Genomic DNA, 20,000 nt, shown 5'->3' with positions numbered 1-20,000 from the left:
ACAAGAACAGGAGCGAGACCAGAGCTGGAAAACCCCTACCTGTGCACACTCATTTCCTGCCCTCACCTAAACTACTTATCCCTTTAAGGGATTAAAATTAAACAGCACGGAGGAGGAGAAACTAGGCCAAGGGAAGATCACGAACATTGGATCCTTGAAAAGATTGAAGCATCTGGCTTTCAGTGTCCCTTTGGGGTGGGGTGTGGGGAAACAACCACACCAACCCCGGGGCCAACAGAAACACAGCAGCTGTGAAGAGAGAACCGACTTGAAGCAAATGCAACAGGAAAGCGCAAAGGGAAACATAAATCAAAAACCCCCCAGCAAGGATCAGATACTGCCTTCCTGAGTGTGCACACATCCTCTGCCCAAAAGCCTGTGCACGAGCCTGCTACGCAAGTCACAGTAATGGAAGCCAGGTGTTCTCACTTCCTACCCTAATGGCTGGCAAGACGGTCAAGGCAGAGCGATCCTGACGACAGCGACATCTGAAGTGCATCTGTGTGGAGACACACAACAAGCTCAGTTCACTTTTCTTCTCCAAGTAGGTGTCTGTTCTGCATTTGGGTTGTGATAGCATCAAGAAGACTAGAGACCGAGATCCTTTTTTAGAAACAGCTCTTCCAGCCCGGAGAGTAATACTGGTGTTTCGTTTTCATGCTTTAAAGAAAACGTGAACGACAGGAGACGTGGCTTTGGGGGAAAAAAAAACGGAAAAGCCTTCCATTGTGGGAGGAACGGATGTAACCGTCCGAGGTAACTCCTGGCAAACATAAAAACTGGAAACTTGGGCAGCACCAAAAATAATCTCCCCTCCGAACCATCTCTCAGATTGCCAGCTTCCATTAAAACAAGGACCAGGCAAATGTCCCTGGGAACCCAGGCAGCGTTTTTCAGAAGATCTCAGAATCCACTAAAAAAAAAAAAAAACCTACTCCCTTTTCAGAGCAGCGTCTCCAGGCTGCCCTTTGGAGGCTGCAAGTGAGGCTCTTCCGGCTTGCTGTCAACAATCGCACTGAATCACAGCCCTTTGCATCATGCCACTACAGACAGCAAAGCGAGGCCTCGCCAGGATCCCTATCAGAAGCTGTTTGCATTTGTACTCTTGTTATGGCTTGAGTGTGTCCATCTGAGGATCAGAGGCTGGGGGCTGGGAGGCTTGGTCTGCAGTGTAGATGGGTGGAGGTGGTGACACCTGCAAGAGGTGGAAGGGATTTCTGAGAGTGAACCAAGTGAGCTGCTCTCCTAAGAGCAGGTTGCTGTAAAACAAGACCTTTCCATATTCCTTGTCCCTTCTATACGCTGCTGGAAAGTAGTGGGATTTCTACTTCCCTGCCACATAGACACAGCCAGAGCGGGCCTTGCCAGGTTGCTAGTACCGGCCCTTAGATCTGAAGAATTAGGAGCTATGTAACCTCTTTTCTTTATAAAGTACTCACTCTCAAGTGTTCTGTTACAGAAAGTGAACTAAGCTCTGCTCCCTTCTCTTTGAATAAATATTACCTGGGTGCTCACACAGGAAATCTGTCCAAGCCAGGATGCCCATATCCTTTCATCTCTGGGCCCATCCAGAGGCACAACCTGCAATATCCCTGAGGGTTTCAGCACAGATTCCCAGGAAGTGATCTGGCACTGTGTCTGCTTGAACTGAGCCATACAAATCACAGGAGACAAGCCTGGCCTTGCCAGAGGAGCACCCCGGATCTAACTAGCAGTGGTCTTCTCTACCTGCACAGTCCTGCAGGTAGGGCAAAGGCACATACTAGGAGCAGGGATTCTAGTTAGTCAATCAGTTCCCTATTTATGAAATCAGGGTGATTACAGCTTATCATTAGCAGGAACCAAAGGACAAGTGAGTACCTATTTGAACCAAGGGTTGTGCTGAAATTCCTAAGGATATGTTATATAATTTCAGCATCTAGGATACAAAACTGAGATCTACAGCCCCAAGCTTGGTTAGCCTCCTATCTTCTGAGTGAGTCTACAAAACTGAAGGGCCCTTCTGGGCAGAAGGTATGACTGTCCCAAAGAAGTCATAAGACTGAACATGCCCCACAGCCCAGGGACAGGGAGACCTGTTTTGTTTGTTTTGTTTTGTTTTGTTTTGTTTTGTTTTGTTTTGTTTTGTTTTGTTTTGTTTTGTTGTGGGGGGGGGAGGAAAGGCGGAATTGCTGTTACTGGGAGCAGACAAATTTTTATCTGTCTTATGACTGAATTCTGCCATGCTGGGAGCTCTGGCCTAGGAAGTGTCAATTCTCCCTTCAGACACTGTGATTACCAAACCAAACCAAGCAAATGAACCCTCACCCACATATTACCAGACGCCCTCTTGGGGAGTATCATCCTTAGAAGAGAAATGACACCAGATGTCATGAGAACAACCTTCAAATTTCAGAACAATGGTGCTCTGGGAAAAAGACGAGGAAGAACAGCTATATGGACATCAAAAATCACTCAGATTTATTAGGCACAGCTTAGCAACTTGATGGGGTTTTAACTTAATGATATCTGAGCCTTTGATGGGAGAAAAATGAGTATTAATTTTGCGCGTCCTAATATTTTCTGAGGCATTTAGTTATGTTCTTAACAGTTGAAAATCTAAACTACACTAATGTATTCATAGTATGGTGAGCCTGCTACAAGTGGACATCGGCTTTTTAAAATTCATTAAAGGACGTAGAACAGAACAAATTGATCAACTACCTTAGCAAAGGGTTGGCAGTGAATAACTGGACAAAAAGAGACTCTAAGGTGGACTATGTCAGCCAGTGGATTCTGCAGAGATTTCATTTTACTTGGAAGGGTGAGACTGGCAGCAATTCAGAACTGTTGAACTATCAAAAACTATGTCCCATGTCAGGGACCCTGGGATGGGTGGGAGGCTGGGTGGGGCTTCTCCCTTTATCTCTCCCCTTACCCCAGATACAGAAAAAAAGAGAGAGAGAGACGGAGAGAAAGAGAATGTGGAAGCAATGGTCTTACCCACTTTCCTGTAGTCCTTGACCCTTTGTGCCCTAATCAGTTATGTAAAGCTTATCAAAATATAATAATAATTAAAAATAAAAATACATAAATTTTTAAAAGCTATCTTTGTCTTCCTAAAACAGTTTAAACATATCCATTCAGACATAAGAGGGCAGATGAAGTGACTGCTTTGGGTTTAGGATTCTACATGTAGTGAACAGCCTAAGGGAATGGAATGAATGTTCCAGGTTCTCTTAAAGCACATGTAATAGGGGAAGATGTTCAGCACAGTGGTTAAGACTTGATTGGGATGCTGGCATCCCATATCAGAGTTCCTGGGTTGAAGTCCTGGCTCTACTCCCAGTTTTGGCTTCCTGATAGCATTCACCCTGGGAGGCAGCAAGTGATGGCTCAAGCTTTTGGGTTCCTACCACTCACTTGGGAGAACTCAGTTGAGCTCTGGGTTCCTGGCTTCGACCTGGCCCAGTCCTAGCTGTCGCAGGTATCTGGGGGCGAACACTCTCTCTTTTTCCTCTGTCACTCTGTTTTTCAAATAAATACATCTTTAAAAGAAACGAAAAGACCTTCCTTGCCAACTTTGTGAGCTTATGATTGAGACATGGAAGAAGCTTCTGTACAAAGTAAACGGGATTCTTGCTTAAACATGCCACAGGACAGCATGATGACCCCTGGGGAGGACACTGAGCCCTCACAGTTCTGCTGGGGCCACCAGAAGACAAAGTCCTGGGACTGGGTGGTGTTTGGGAGGACTCAGGTACACTGGGCTGATCTAACCTAAATCCTCCCGCATTTGTCCAGCACCCCTGACGCAACGCTTGGTGCTGTGGTTGACTATAGTTCATTCGCCCCAAATGTGCACATGCTGGAAGCTTGGTCCTCAGTACAGCAGTGTTGAACTGGGGGCATGCATCAGAGGCGGAGCCTAAGGGAAGGAAACCAGGCTTTGGGGAATGCGTGACTAAATGTCAGCTGGCAGCCTGAGTTAAATCTCCTGGTACTAGATTAGTTCTCACAAGAATGAGTTGTTAAGAGACACTTCCCCCTGAATTCCTCTTCTCTATGCCCTGCTTTTCAATCTCACACACATTTCCACCATGGGCCAGAGCCAAGCAGACGCAGACACCTTGGCCTTAAACCTGCAGGACTGAGGGCTCATTGAATCTTTGTCCTTTGCACGTCATCCAACATGAAGTGTTTCGTTATAGCAACGCAAAGCAGACGAGGACAATTGGGTACAAATCTCATGTCACCCCCAGGAACTTCTCACTTGACACACCATGCGTGGCACAGGCTGGGCAGTTGAGTCTGGCCATTGATGAAATTCCAGAAAATCATGCTACTTCCTCTGAGGTATTTGTATGCATGCACAGACTGTCAAAGTTAGGAGGAAATGCAGATTTCTCATTTCCAGGATAATGAATCTGAAGCCTAGATTAGCGAAGAGCCCCCTTCCTCAAAGAGCAGTGCTGGCGGATGATCGCCTCTTTACAAACACTAAAGTGAGTAGGTGATATTTGAATGCCGGATGATATCGCAAGACCGATGAGCATTGATTTCAATACTGCGCTGACAGATTTGGCCATCAATCATAACACTCACGTCCCAGGAGAGTCATCTTTTAGAAAAGGACTTGGGAATCGAAGGGCTAGGATTTACAGCCAGACCATCCCTGCGCTGCAGCTGTCCTTTGCCCAGCTGCAAAGGCTGGGTTCTTAAACTGAAGGGGCATCGTGGTCCCTGCCTGCCACCCCCTCCCACGGGACTTGCTGGGCCCTCCAGTAGCGCTTCTCACTGAGCAAGGCTGAAGGAAGAAACGAGTACCCGCATTTCTTTTTTCTTTCAAGATCCATTTGAAAGGCAGAGCAAGAGAGAGATGTTCCATCCACTGACACTCTGCACAGCACTAAGCCTTGCTGTGCTCTCCTGGGTCTCTGGCCAAGCAGCACTTCAGGGGTGCTGGGGAAATGTGGGGGGATTTAGGTTTAGAGTGGCCACAATGGCCAGGGCTGGACCAGGCCAAAGCCAGGAGCCTAGAACTCCATCTGGGTTTCCCACGTGCATGGCAGGAAGCCAAGCAAGCACTCAGGTCATCTCTTACTACATTCATGGCCATGTTAGCAAGGAGCTAGACTACAAACAGCAGCCTGGACTCTGTCAGCCTCAGGCCAGCTAACCAGTTCAGGCTGATGCACACATGAATTGGAGGGGAGCTGGCGTCACACCTGAAGAACTCTTTGCTAAGGCAAAGAGGGGGTCCTTTCCACATCTAATTTAAAGACATTTTTAACAAAATTGACAATTACCTTCATAGCCTCACATATGGTTTAGGAGTTAAAAATTTTACCACCCTACACCACCATCAAATTCATAGATTGAAGTCTTAACTCCCAGTAGCTCAGAATGCTGCTGTATTTAGACATGGGGTCTTGAAGGTAATTAAGCAAAAATGAGGTCAGTAGCCTGGTATTCTGGTAAAAAAAAAAAAAAAAAAAAAAGGAAATTAGCACACGGTAGGCACACAGGGAGGACCATATGAGGACACAAGGCAAACACAATCACTGGTGAGCCAAGGACAGGCGTCTCGGGAGAAAACAGCGCCTGCTGGCACCCTGACCTGGATGCCAGCCTCCAGAACCCTGAGGAAACGTGTCTGTTCTTGAAGCCACAGTTGCCCGCATAGACAGATCCAGGGCACAGGCAGCACAGCGTGCCAGCACAGAGGCGCAGGAAGCTCTCCTCTCAGCCTGACCCTGTAGCAGGAGAGGGCTCTGCTCTCTAACTGTTGGGTCAGCTGGGAAGATGGGCCACCGAGCCCTTTCTGTGACATGGGGCAGGTGTGAAGGCTAAACATGAGGACCCACAAGACAGCGTTTGATTTGCAGTTGTGAATTTCTTCATCTCTAGTTTCAAACAACTGAAAGACCTGAATAAAATACAAAAAATGCAGGCATCATGGCAAGGCAGGTTATCCCACTGCTTGGGGTACCCATATCCCATGCTGGTATGCCACTTCAAGTCCTTGCTATATAGCTTCAAATCCAGCTCCTTAATAAGGAGCCTGGGGAAGCAGAGGGCAATGGCAAAAAATGCTTGAGTTTCTGCTACCCAAGTAGAAACCTGAAGTTCCTGCCTCCTGGCTTCAACCAGGCTGTTGCAGTCATCAGGGGAATGGATCGGTGGACTGAAGATATCTCGCTATCTCCCTCCTTTTCAAAATAAGTAAGTAAATATCTAGACCAAATAAACAAGTAAATAAATACATCTTGAAAAAAAAAAGAATACCAATTTGTCTAGCAGTGGTAGAAAATTATAGAACTTCACAAGTGCCAGGATCCAGGGAGTGGAGTACGCTGGCAGGGGTTGTTAGGCTCTTAATTCATAAATAATGGGCTAAACTGGGTCCTTCATTTAGACTTTAAACATTGCAATTCATTTTCCTTTTTTCCCTGGTTGGTATCTCCTTGTAAGAAGTGTGTCCTTTACACAGGCAGCCGGACCAATGTTTGCCATCAAAAGCATGTCTTCAGGTTGGCAGAACGGTATAGCAGACTAAGCCTCTATCTACATGCCGGCATCCCATATGAGCACCAGTTCAAGTCCTGGCTGCTCCACTTCCAATCCAGCTCCCTACTAATGGGCTGGGAAATCACCACAAAATGGCTCAAGTCCTTGGAGACTGCACTGGCGGAGACCCTGTAGAAGCCTCTGGGTCCTGGCTTCAGATCAGCTCAGCTCTGGCTATTGTGACCATTTGGGAAGTGAAACAGCACATAAAATATGTCCTTCTCTATCTCTTTTTCTGCCTATAGATCTTTCTTTCAAATAAAAAAAAACTTCAAAGAAAAAAGTGTGAAGGCAGGCACAATGACTCAGCTGGTTAATCCTCCCCCCTTTTAATGCTAGAATCACATACAGGCACCATTTCTTGTGTTGACTGCTCCACTTCCCTTTGAGTTCCCTGCCTGTGGCTTGGAAGATCAGTGGAAGATAGCCCAAAGTCTTGGGACCCTACACCCATGTGGGAGAGCCATGTGGGAGACCCAGAGGAGGCGCCTGGCTCCTGGCTTTGGATCAGCTCAGCTCTGGCTGCTGCAGCCATTTGGGGAGTAAATCAGTGGATGGAAGATCCTTCTATTTCTCCTTCTCTCTGAAGATCTGTCTTTCCAACAAAAGATAAATTAAAAAATACATAATAATAAAGTGTGTGTCTCCAGTTCTCACCTCCACCATGAGGGTAGCATCAGGGTGAAGGACATGAGGGCACCAGCACCTCATGGAGATGTACACACCTGGGCATTCCCAGCAGCTCAGCATCTGTCCCTCGCAGCTGCTAAGCCCAGCTAACCTGAATCTCAGATGACTACTCGATCAAAGAACTCATATACTCCATCATCAAGGCTTCTATGCATCATGAATTTGACTTGGCTTCTTTTTTTTTTTTTTAAAGATTTATTCATTTTATTACAGCCAGATATACACAGAGGAGGAGAGACAGAGAGGAAGATCTTCCATCGATGATTCACTCCCCAAGTGAGCCACAATGGGCTGATGCAAGCCAATCCGAAGCCAGGAACCTGGAACCTCTTCCGGGTCTCCCAATCGGGTGCTTGTGGCTTTCCCAGGCCACAAGCAGGGAGCTGGATGGGAAGTGGAGCTGCTGGGATTAGAACCGGCGCCCATATGGGATCCCGGGGCTTTCAAGGCGAGGACTTTAGCCGCTAGGCCATGCTGCTGGGCCCATACTTGGCTTCTTTTTAACCTCTAAAATATGCATGCATGTCGCATTTCTAGTTGGGAAAAATTCAAGCAGAAATCACACACACACACACACACACACACACACACACACACACCCCACAATGAAAGCGCATTTGTCAGCTGGCCATTACAGGCTGAGTAAGGGGTAAAGAATGCTGTATTTAGCTTGCAGTTCTGGAGGTTCAGATGCAGATGGCATAGCACAGTGAAGGTATGGCTTAGGCCGGACTGAAGAGCACCTGTCTGTAAGAATGACACAAGGAGGCAGGGAGCAGAGAGAGAGGCTGGGTCCAAACTCAGGTTTTACAGCAATCCTCTGACTTGTGCCTTCCAAGAATACTTGGAAGTTGCCGGGGAACATCCAGCAGGCCCCTCCTCCTTTGCACTGAAATGACACTGTTTCTACCTTGTTAGCACTATTCACTTAGGACTTTGGTCCTGGAAGTCCCGCATGAAGAGTCAACACAGCAGGTTAAGCCTGTAATGCTGTAATCCTAAATATCAGAGTGCTGGTTCAAATCCCAGCTACTGCACTTTCAAGCCAACTTTCTGCTAACAAAAATGAGAAAGACTGAGGATGCTGGCCCAAATACTTGGGCCTTTGCCATTCATGTGGGAAACCTGAATGGAGCTTCTGGTTTCAGTCTGGTCCATCACTGGTTGTTGCAGTCATCTAGGGTCTGAACAAGAGGATAGAAGCACTCTCTCTCTCTCTCTCTCTTTCTCTCTGGCTTTCAGATACATGAATAAATCTTTTTAACAAGTAACGCCTATCTGGGTTAAGGACCAATATATCTACATGGGTTACTGTGAAAAGGACGACAGCTGACTTTTTTGTATGAACACACACCAACGTGAAACCATGGAAGGTAGTCTAGAAACGTTCTGAATCTACAGGGAAAGCAAGCCAAGATAACTCCTCCAAGCCCTGGCCATGCATCTGTCTTCAGCTGTAGCTCTCAAAATGGTTCCCTCTCCATTCCCTTCTCATTGCCATGAAATGTACCTATCACCTCACACCTGAACCCCAGGATCAGGTTTCTGTTTTATCTTGCTCCCTCCCTTCTGAAGCCCTCCCTCCCCAGAGGGAGCAATCCTCAATATGGCCAGCATGACTGGGCCCCTCAATGGTGAAGAGAAACCCAGGCTACTAGAAAGAAAGAAAAGCTGAAGACAGAGAAACCAAAGCAAACGTGACTACTCTCTTTAGAAAAACCTGCCTATCAGCTTTACTCTTGGCAGGCATCTGCAAACTTGGATTTCTGAAGCTGCCCGCTGTTCTCTGGCAAGAGGAACTCACTGTGTCTACACTGCATATATGTCGGGTTTATCCTTTCCTCTTGGAGCCTGGAGTTTTGGAACATGTCAATAAAAAGGCACTTGCAACAAGCCCCCCCAATGAACACGCTGCATACCAAGTCTCAAGCAAGCTTCCCTGGTGGACACAATCACTCACACATTGTCACTGATTTAGCTTTGTGTCATTGCTGATTTGTTTTGTGTCTCACAGCCATGCACATGAGTCCGGCTAGTTCCTCTGAGCCCCCTGCAGAATCATTTAACCTGGAGACCACAGAAGTCACTCATGGAAACAAACAAACAAACAAACAAAAAAAACCATGAATGCCACAAAAGGGAAGTCAAATTAGGGCTCACTCTTCAATGAAAATGTGTATGCTTTTAAAATATCATCATTGGGGACAGCATTATGTTGCTGAAGGTTAAGCCACAGCCTGAGACACCAGCAAATCATTGGAGCAACAGTTGCAGTCCAGCTGCAGGCTAATGTGTCTGGGAAAGCAGCGGAGGATGGCCCAAGTGTTTGGGCCCTGAAATCCACGTAGGAGACCCAAATGGAGTTCTTGGCTCCTTGCTTCAGCCTTGCCCAACACCAGCCACTATGGCCATTTGGAGAGTGAACCAATTTATGAAAGATCTCTGACTCTATGTAAATCTGCTTTGCAAATAAACCTTAAAATATAATAGCATTCTACCAATTAATCGACAAAGAGACAGAAATTGCAAAAGAAGCCGCTATTCTCATGATAATTGTGAAATTTATAAGTTACAGGAGTCAGCTGCAGGTCCACAATAAGTAGTGTGGTCTGGCAACGAGCTTGGAGGGTGTGCGGACCTTGGTTTCAAAAGCAGCTTTTGCTGTGGAGCCCTTTGCTGAAACGGAACCTCTTCTGAAAGTCAGCCAAGCAAAGCAGCTCTGGTGAAAGGTCTCCTGAGCCTCCCCCTCTGAGGTTCCCCAGGAACTCCTCCAAACCCCAGAACATAGAGGACAGACTGACACTCATTGACCTGACACTCATTGACCTCTGCTCACAGGAAAGAGCCCACGCTCAGACCGAAACAGAAACATGCAAATACAGACCACCTTTGCTGAAGAATGGTTTTAATATCGAAACAAGCAAACAATCCCCTCTTTAGAACCTCTTCTCTTGTGCTATTTGCTTGTTTTCATTTTATCTGAAAGGCAGAAACACAGAGAAATCTTCCATTTACTGGTTCACTCTCCCAAGTGGCTACAACGGCTCAGCATTGGCTAGACCAGAGCCAGGAATCTGGAACCTGGCTGGACACAAGCCAGGACCCAAGCACAGGGGCCAACTTCTGCTGCTTTCTCATGAGTATTAGCAGGAAGGTGGATGGAAAGTGGAGCAACTAAGACTCCAACTGGCACTCATATGAGTTGCTGGTGTACCCGGCAGCCGCAGCGCCAGCCCTCGAGCTGTGACTTAATCACCATACCAAACCTCTTCTTCTTCTCTAAGTTTTCTGTCTAGCCTTGTGTCTCTGAGACCCACCCTTCATTGTCTACTTCTCCTGCAACACCTCAAAGAACCTGTAGCCACACAGAATCAACACATTGAGCCTACTGACTTTAGGGCCAGCCTGGTGATGGCTGTGCCCAAACCAGGATGCCCAACCTACAGCTAGCAGAGGGGAATGGCTAGGTTAAGGAGCCACTGAGCAACCATCACTGAGGGATGGAACCCAGGCACCTCAGACCTCATCAAGCCACTGGCTACAAAGCAATGTCACACTTTTTCCTCACACCAAAATCATCCCAGCCCCTCGTCATATAAGGCAGCAGGAGAGTGAGTCCCAGTTGGGGTTTCCTTCCCCACATTGCTTTTGCAATCCCCACAGAAGGTCTACACATCCCACAGATCTGTCTCGTTCATCATTGGCCAAACACCATGTGGCCCTACACTTCAGCTCCAGGCCTTCAAAAAAGGATGCTATTTCACACATACGTGATCCTTAGCGAAGCCTACCAAAAGAAAGAAAAGGTCAGTTCCCAGAGGTTGGAGAAAGGCAAAAATGAAGCACTGTTATTTAGAAGGTATAGAATTTCCATTTGGGAAGCAGAGGAAAATTCCAGATAGATGGGGTGATGTTTGCACCAAGCTGCGCTACTTGATCACAGTTATAATGGCAATTTTTTAGATTATGCATCCTTTCCCACAAGTCTTTGAAAATGTACATAAATAAATACTGGGAGGAACCAACGTGGGGCGTAGTGTCAGCTGAAACATCACATCCAGCTTCTCACAGAACACAAGGTATGGAAGTCATCTTAAAGGGACTGCGCTGAGGAGACTCCAACCGCAGAGATGTCTCAGTTCAGGACACACGGGGAGGTCAAGGGCAAAGGAAACTGCAGTTCTTTACTGCCCAACAGAACTGCCTTCCAGCAAGGAGCAGTCTTCCGCATTCTCTAACAGGGACCACTTAGACTATACTTTCAGGGATCATTTCTATGGTCTGTAACCTAACAGGGACCACTTAGCCCTGCGACCATTGAGCCAAATGTGACTTTTGCATATTGTTGCTTGCTTCTTCTTTTAAATGGAAAGAGGCACATGCAGCCGGGACTGTCATCCTGGACACAGCAGGTCACAGAAGCTACAGCTGCCAGGCTCTGATGGCAACACTCATCAGCGCTGGTCACTACCCCCTCTGGCAAACAGATCACTGCATCCAGAGCTGCACTGTCACACAGATTCAATGCTGCCTCAGTTTCTCTGCTCATGCCTCCAGGAGCCAACTGTGTCCTAGTCTTCGTTTCTTTCTTTTTTTTTTTTTAAGATGTACTTTTTGTTGGAAAGTCAGACATACAGAGAGGAGGAGGAGAGACAGCAAGATCTTCCATCGGTTGATGCACTCCCCAAGTGGCCACAACGGCTGAAGCTGACCTGAGCTGAAGGCAGAAACCTGCAGCTTCTTCTGGGTCTCTCACACGGGTACAGGGTCCCAAGGCTTTGGGCCATCCTCGACTGCTTTCCCAGGCCACAGGCAGGAAGCTAGGTGGGACGCATTGGACACAAACTGGCGCCCATATGGGATCCGAGTGCAAGCAAGGTGAGTCATCAGGCTACCACTCCAGGTCCTCCTAGCCTTCATTTAATCGTAAATTTTCTCTTGCTTGTTGATTGTTGTGCACAAAAGAACCTCTTGTTTGAACTCCCTCTAGAGCATGCCTGAGATCCTGGGGTCAAAGGACAAAACGACAGCAACTTACAGAACTAAACCGTTTTCATTTTCAATCCCAGAATTGAGCAACACTTCACTCCATAAAACAGATTACGAGCTGAGCAGGAGGCTGGCTTTAAGACAGCAAAGAGAAGAAACAAAACTCAGGTTAGTCATTTCAAGGTTGTTTCCCCAATAAGGCAGAGACAGGAAGACCGGACAACAGAAAAAGAACTCATTGGTTAGCATCATGCTACCCCCTCCGTGTAAGGATTAAGACAGAGGAATTTCATTACCATGCCCGTTGAAATTGGTCTGATGGAGAAATCACACTGTTCTCTCTCTTTCCTTCTTGGAGAAACAGTTTCAGTCTGGGTTTGTGAAGCCACAGCATGAGGGACCCCATTGTGATTTAGACTCTGTTTGGTTGTAGCGTGCTACAGGGGCTTAGTTCAAAACAATGGCCTCCTATGACTTTCATATAATGCTAACCATCCACCATCTTTAAACGCTTTCTTGTTTCAGTCAGTCTTGTGATGTGAAGTCACCACCTGTAACCTAATCATCCCGTACGTGCACCAGTTCATGTCCCAATCCAGCTTCCTGCTCATGGCCTGGAAAACCAGCCTAGGATGGTCCATGTGCTTGGGCCCCTGCATCCACATGGGAGACCCAGATGAAACTCCTGGCTCCTGGCTTCGGTTTGGTTCAACCCTGGCTGTTATGGTCATTTTGAGATGTGAATCAGCAGGATGGAAGATTCTTTCTCTTTCTCTAACTCTCTTAGTCTCTCTCTTTTCACCTTATCCCCCACTCTGTATGTCCTTCCCTTTCTGTAACTCTTTCAAATTTTAAAAATTCCATAAATTTTTTTTAAATTTTTAATGAAAAAAAAAGAAGAAGAAACAAAGCAGGCACACGTGAGTCCCATGATGACCTTAACTGAGTACCTGGCCACATGTCAAGAACCCTGGGCCTGGGACAGGCTTTCCTCTCCACTTACCTGTGGTCTCAAAGGTTGTGGATGCGACAGGTCTGTGCCCCCAGGGTGTTCCTGCAGCCCAGACCCCCAATAAGTCAACAGCAGAACAAACTTCAACACAGCAGCCCTCCCCGCAGGGCACCAGGCATTTCGCCACAGCACACTGCCAGGGCCACACGAGGAAGCCTTGAAAGGTTGGACAAGCTATTTTTAATGCCCCAATGATCACACTGTACATTGAAATGGCAGCACCCAAGTGGCCCAGTGCTACGGCCCCGGTCAGCATGCCATCTAAAATGCTAAAGATAATCATCTTGCATCTAATAGTAGCCCCTTGAAAAGGAGCTCGGCTCAATGCAGCTCTGCATTAGATGGAATCGCTTTTGAATAGGCTGGGGTCTGTTTCTTTATGAAGATCTCTCTGTGAGTCACTGTCTCCCTGTGGCAATACGTTGCTGTATTCAACCGGATGCTTCGCCCGTTTTTGTGTGGGTAAGCCAAAGCTGAAAATATTTTTACTACATATAAATATCCCTATATGGTCAGGGTTGATTTGCAGCCGATTTTCTGTCTTTTTTTTTTTTTTTTTAAAGATTTATTATTATTGGAAAGCCAGATATACAGAGAGGAGGAGAGACAGAGAGGAAGATCTTCCATCCGATGTTTCATTCCCCAAGTGAGGCGCAATGGGCCGGTACGCGCCAATCCGATGCCAGGAACCAGGAACCTCTTCCAGGTCTCCCAAGCGGGTGCAGGGTCCCAATGCATTGGGCCGTCCTCGACTGCTTTCCCAGGCCACAAGCAGGGAGCTGGATGGGAAGTGGAGCTGCCGGGATTAGAACTGGCGCCCATATGGGATCCGGGGCATTCAAGGCGAGGACTTTAGCCGCTAGGCCACGCCGCCGGGCCCCAATTTTCTGTCTTTTATCCATTCCCTACTTCTTGTCGAGTTCCCACATGCACCACTCAGGTACTCCCTCTAACACCTTGTCTAGTTTCCAATGTGTATGGAACACCTAGGATCACCATTGGATTTTCTTAATGTTTAAGGGACTCTGGTCCCAAATCTCATATAACAGTGGCCACCACTGACCAGGAATCAACATGTTTTGAATCATGCTGTGTCAGTAAAGTAGAAGTTGTGGGCAATTCACTGGTTATCAGTCAAATCAATGAAACAATGTGGTAAAGCCAAGGAGGAGCCGAAAGTAGCCAGGTCATTTGCTGATACCTGCAGGAGCCACACAGCATTTTGCAAAGATAAAAGGTAGCTTTCAGTTCAAAGGTCTTTTAGAATTAGAAGACCCTTTGATTACTCCAGGAGCCAAAGAACTCCAAAGTCCACTGAGGAGATCACCAGCAGACACAATAAACGTATTCCAGCAGACCATGGAGTCCACTGTGTGGGAACAAAGGATTCTAGTTTGTCCCTTGCCATGGACTGCCCATAGGGCCCTAGGTGGTGTCATCAGGGTCAACAAGAAGGATGCCCTCAACGGTCCCGCGAACACACACATCCTTATGCAGCGAGGGACTAACTTTGTTTCCCCAAATCTGCCTGAAATGGCCACTCTTGGCTTAGCTGGTCAACACTATCACAATCCCTGGGAGATCACAGATTTAGCACAGAAATCACAGCTATTGTTGCACCAGGGCATCAGCTGATGTGTTTAGTATTTTAACAGGGCCAAATAGAGCGAGTTTGGCTTTGCAACTATAATGTGGAATATGTAGTTGAAGAATTGATTTAAGCTTATGATTTTAAGTCAAAACCTTACTAAAGTATTTATCCACTATTGGAACATTTAACAGTATTTAAAGCCCACCATATTTTCACACTTATTAGATTTATAAAAATTGCTTCAGTGCTTAAAAGTTTTGACAGTCTGGTCACTAAAGTACTTTTTTTTCTTTATTATTATTACTATTATTATCATTTTATGACACGGTTCCATAGGCTCCTGGGATTTCCCTTATCCCCTCCCCAATTCCCACACCCCTACCTAGATCCTCTATATCATTACTAAAGTATAGTTATTCATACAAAGTCATATGTCCATCATTGTGGGCATGGACAATGAAATGGAATATGTTACATTTATAAATGGAGTTTAAAGTATGTAAAGAAGTTCAATTAACTCAGTTTATGAATTGAAACAAACATAGTTCAAAGGCTCCTTTTTATTAAAATGATTGCTAAGTATGCTAAAAAAAACTATAGTAGTAAGATTCCTAAGTTCTAAAAAATTTAAAGAAGGATTTAAATTTCTGAATTCACAATTTTGGTAAAATAAAATGCTAACTGATAAAACAGCAATAAACACCACAACTGCGTTTCTCAGATCAAATAACAGCCATTGAAAGTATCCGCATTAATCCTTTTTGTAACTATAGCAGAACGCATCAGGGAGCATAACTCTATAAACAGGTCAGTCCACGTGGCTTACAATTCTGGACTACAGGTGCCAGAAGTGGTTCATGGTGGATGACCTAAAGACAACAGGAGCTGGCATGAGAGGAAGCAAACACATCCCAGAGCAGGAAGGTCAGGGCCAGGTGCCAGCTTCTAGAACACACTGTCTGGGACACTCACTCTCAGAGACCAGCACTCCCAGGCCGCAAGCACACTCCCCATGGCTGAAAGGCCTCCTACTAGACCCCGTCTTTCAAAGATTCCACACCACTTCCCACCACCACCCTGAGCACCAAACCTCCCACAGATGAACCTGTGGGACACAGACCACAACCAAACCACAGCGACATCTAAAAACTTGACTAGGTCAGGCCGACACCCGCAGCAGGTCCTGAGGACTCCCCAGATGCTGTGCACACAGCGCAAGAAGAGACTCCCAATGCCCAGCAGCTGCCCCACAGATCAGCTCCATCTGTGTGAGACTCTCCTACATGAGAGGCCCAAGGCCATCAGTGAGTGAGTCTTCCATTTGGAAACCTGCCAGAGGCCAGAGGGTCAACAGGACAGGTTCCCAATGCTTCTCCTAGACTCAGAATTCTGTCTCCAATATCAGGATATTTTCTGAAGACCAGAAAGACTGCTAAGGCAGCTAAAGACAGATGAGGCTGAAGATGTGGTTGGTTGAGCTTATCTCCTTGCCTCGCACATGGTAGGGATCAGCCAATGGGTGTTCACTGAATACATACAATAGCTCAAAACTCCTTGGGCAACACCGCACAAATATTAAATGTAGAAAGGCACCTCCCGCCACACACACTGACAAGCCAAAAAAGACCAGGCACCTTTGCGTGGATGCAAGCGAGGGTTAATGCCTGCTTTAAATCTCAGGATAGCAGCTGCAGATGACATCAGGCTTTCTGCCACAGTGGCTTAAATCAACACAATGAACCCATCAAGGGAAAGGCCAATCCCCATTTGAGGCCTAACGGGAAGGTCTAGGTGAAATGTCCAAACAAATGACATGGGCGAGATTCCCCCACTCTAAGAAGACAGCCCAGAACGCGGCCATTTCTTAGAAATGTTCATAGAACCCTCAGTGCCTTTCCCATAGGGAGAAAGACACCAAAAGGCACAGATCACTGTGTCTCAGCCCAGGGTGAGGGGGAGACGGAATATTAGGCATTTGATTAATTAGTAAGTAACAACTGACATGACGGATTGATTGTATTCATAGCTACAAAAAAATGTGCAAGTGTTCCTGGCACCCTTTGATATCTCAGATCGTCTCACGAGGCGGAAAAAAATATTACATCACACATGATGTATGATTGCAATCTTCACTTTTGCATGAGAAACAATCCTGATACACTGATTTTTCAGTGGTTAGGATGACCACAACCCATTTCAGAGTACTCAGGGTTCAAGTCCCAGCCCTGCTGCTGCTGCTGCCAGCTTCCCACTAATACCCACCCTGGAAGCCAGGACGTCATGATGGTTCAAGTGCTTGAGTTCCTGCTACCCATGTGGGAGACCCGGATGGACTTCAGGCTGCTGGCCTCCACCTGGCATTTGCAGAGTTAACCAACTGGTGGGAGATATCTCTCTTTGCCTTTGAAATAAAATGAATTTTAAAATGTAAGAATAATTTTTCTCTTTTTAAAAAAAGGGGGCTCATTTTTACTGCCCATGAATGTCTGCTTGCCAATGTAATCTAGCAGTGTGACTGAATCACCACGATCTCAGCAGCTCCGGGGCCAAAACTCTCAGTGCAAAGTGGACATGCAATCCACAGCGATCCCTTCCAGAAAGTCTTGGCAGCTTGGGGCTCAACCTACCCAATTATTTCCCCACAGCCAAACATTTTCACTCTCTGTAATAACTCCAAAGAGACCAAGCAAATGATGCAACGCCACCCTCCTCCCTGTCAACCACCCTCACAGCTTTCATCTGCTGCAGCCAGCAGTCAGCAACCATTCCCCAGATGCCATGAAGTGTGAACAGCCAAGGGCAAAAGGGGAAGCAGTGGAGACAGGGTGCCTGGGAACTTGGGAATACAGGTACCCAAGTGGTACAACCTAACTACAGATCACTTGCCTTAAACCAACCCTGAAATGTGATGTGATCACATTTTGGTAACAGAAACACTGGCCGAACATCCAGTCTGTGAATAACAAGAACTTTATCCTCTAAATTCAGGTCTTTCAGGAAGAGTTCCAATCTCATCCCAGCTTTGGGATCTTGTGGATCAAGCAGGCTTCCATGGCAAATGGTCCAGTCTTTCCCCTCCAACGCCTGGATGCCCAGAACAAAGATTAGATTTCCAGCCCAGACCCTCAGGAGGATCTGCATGTTTAATACATACCCTCCAAATACTTTTTTTAAGTAAGAATTTATTTATTTATATTTGAAAGGCAGATTTTATAGAGAGGGGACAGAGAGAAAGAGATTCTGCCCCCTGGTTCACTCCCCACGACATTGCAACAGCCAGAGCTGAGTCAATCTGAAGTCAAGAGCCAGAAGCTTCGTCCAGGTCTCCCACTTGGGTGCAGGGTCCCAAGGTCCTGGGCCATCCTACTCTGCTTTCCCAGGTCAAAAGTGGGGAGCTGGATGGGAAGTAGAGCAGCATGACACAAACGGGCGCCCATAGAGGACGCTGTGCTTGGAGGTAGAGGATTAGCCAATTGAGCCATTGCACTGACTCCCCTCCAAATATTTTGCAACAAAATAAAAACTGAAAATTAACAGTAGGAAAGGCAAACAACTGTAGGACAAGGGTCAGAGTTCTCCCAAGTCAGGAATCAGCACACCACTTGTTCCTATGCTCGGGTGCTCCTGGGGAAAAGAGAGGGGAACCTCTGTAGCTTCTGCTCTAGTTATCTCCTCCTGCAGCCTGAGGTGAGCAAACAGTCTGAATTCCCAATATGAGTTCTTCTCCGGTGCTGCCTACACCATTGTCAATGCTTTGAATACAACTGGAAGGCAGATGGATTCATGTAAATTCCCAACAGCCAGAGTTCAATAGAGTGCCAGAGGAAATTCCTTAAGCTTCAAAGGGCCTTCCTACCCCATAGTCTTTGTAGCAAAATATTTCCAACACCAAACTCTGATTTGAAGGCAAACAGTAGAAGCCAGACCCATGGCATTATGGATTAAGCATTCACTGCAGTGTGAGCATTCCATATGAGTGGCGTGGTTCAAGTCCAAACTGCTCCACTACTGATCTATCTCTTTTTACTAATGTGCATAGGAAAGCAGCGAAGGATGGCCCGGATTCTTGGGTCCCTGCACCCACAAAGAGGATTAGGAGAAAGCTTCAGGCTCCCGGCTTTGGGCTGGCCAGTTCAGGCATCCAAGGCCTTTTGAGGGAGTGAACCATTAGATGGAATATCTCTCTCTGTCTTTCCTTCTCTCTCTCTGTAAATCCACCTTTAAATTAGAACTAAATAAGTCTTTACACAAGAAAGAAGGAAGAAAATAGTCCCCAGCAGGGTGAAATCTGATGTGACTTAGTGGATTCCTGCCTTCCTGACTGAAGTGAGCCCCACTCCACAGGTGAAGGTTTTAACTATAAATGAGGCAAGGAAAGTAAGCAGGTCTTAGTGGGATCTGCCCTGCTGGCCTGGGAAGGAGAGAGGGTAGGCCAAGTATTTGGGGTTGATGGCTAATAACCACATAATTGACAAGGTGGAGGATCAGCAATTATGTAACTAAAGACAGTGCCTAATGATAGTCATACTTGGCCCTTGGACCACACAGACTCTTGTCCTGGGGTCCCGCCAGTGTTAAGAGCACCCAAGCACCAGGCCAAGTTCAAGAGTGGTCAATCTGCTGCACTGACATGCTGCATGACTGGAAAGCAGCTTGTGTCTAAACACACCCTCTGCTAAGTCTACTCCTGCAGCTCTAACATGATACATTATCTGCTCTTCTTAAGATTTGCTTATTTTTATTGAAAAGGCATATTTTTACATCTTCCATCTGCAAGTTTGCTCCCTGAGAAGCCGCAATGGCTAGAGTTGAGCTGATCTGAAGCCAGGAGCCGGGAGCTTCTTCCTACACTTGGGTGCAGGGTGCCAAGGCTTTGGGCTAAGCTCCATTGCTTTCCCAGGCCACAAACAGGGAGCTTGATGGGAAGTGGAGCAGCTGGGACATGAGCCAGCATTTGGAGGTAGAGGATTAGCCAGTTCAGCCATTGTCTCAGGCGCTAACAGTATACATAGGGCCAGCTCATTTACAGAAACCAGACACGAATTCCTCACAGTCCTTGAGTCCAAGATCAAAGAGTCGTAGATGGATGTCTGGTGAGGGTCACTCTCTGCTTCCACATTGGTAGCTCATTACGTTATTATTATTATTATTATTGAAAGATTTATTTAT

This window comes from Ochotona princeps, chromosome 1 (genome assembly GCF_030435755.1).
Source record: "Ochotona princeps isolate mOchPri1 chromosome 1, mOchPri1.hap1, whole genome shotgun sequence".
In the NCBI taxonomy this organism is placed as follows: Eukaryota; Metazoa; Chordata; class Mammalia; order Lagomorpha; family Ochotonidae; genus Ochotona; species Ochotona princeps.
This window is presented reverse-complemented; position numbering follows the sequence as displayed.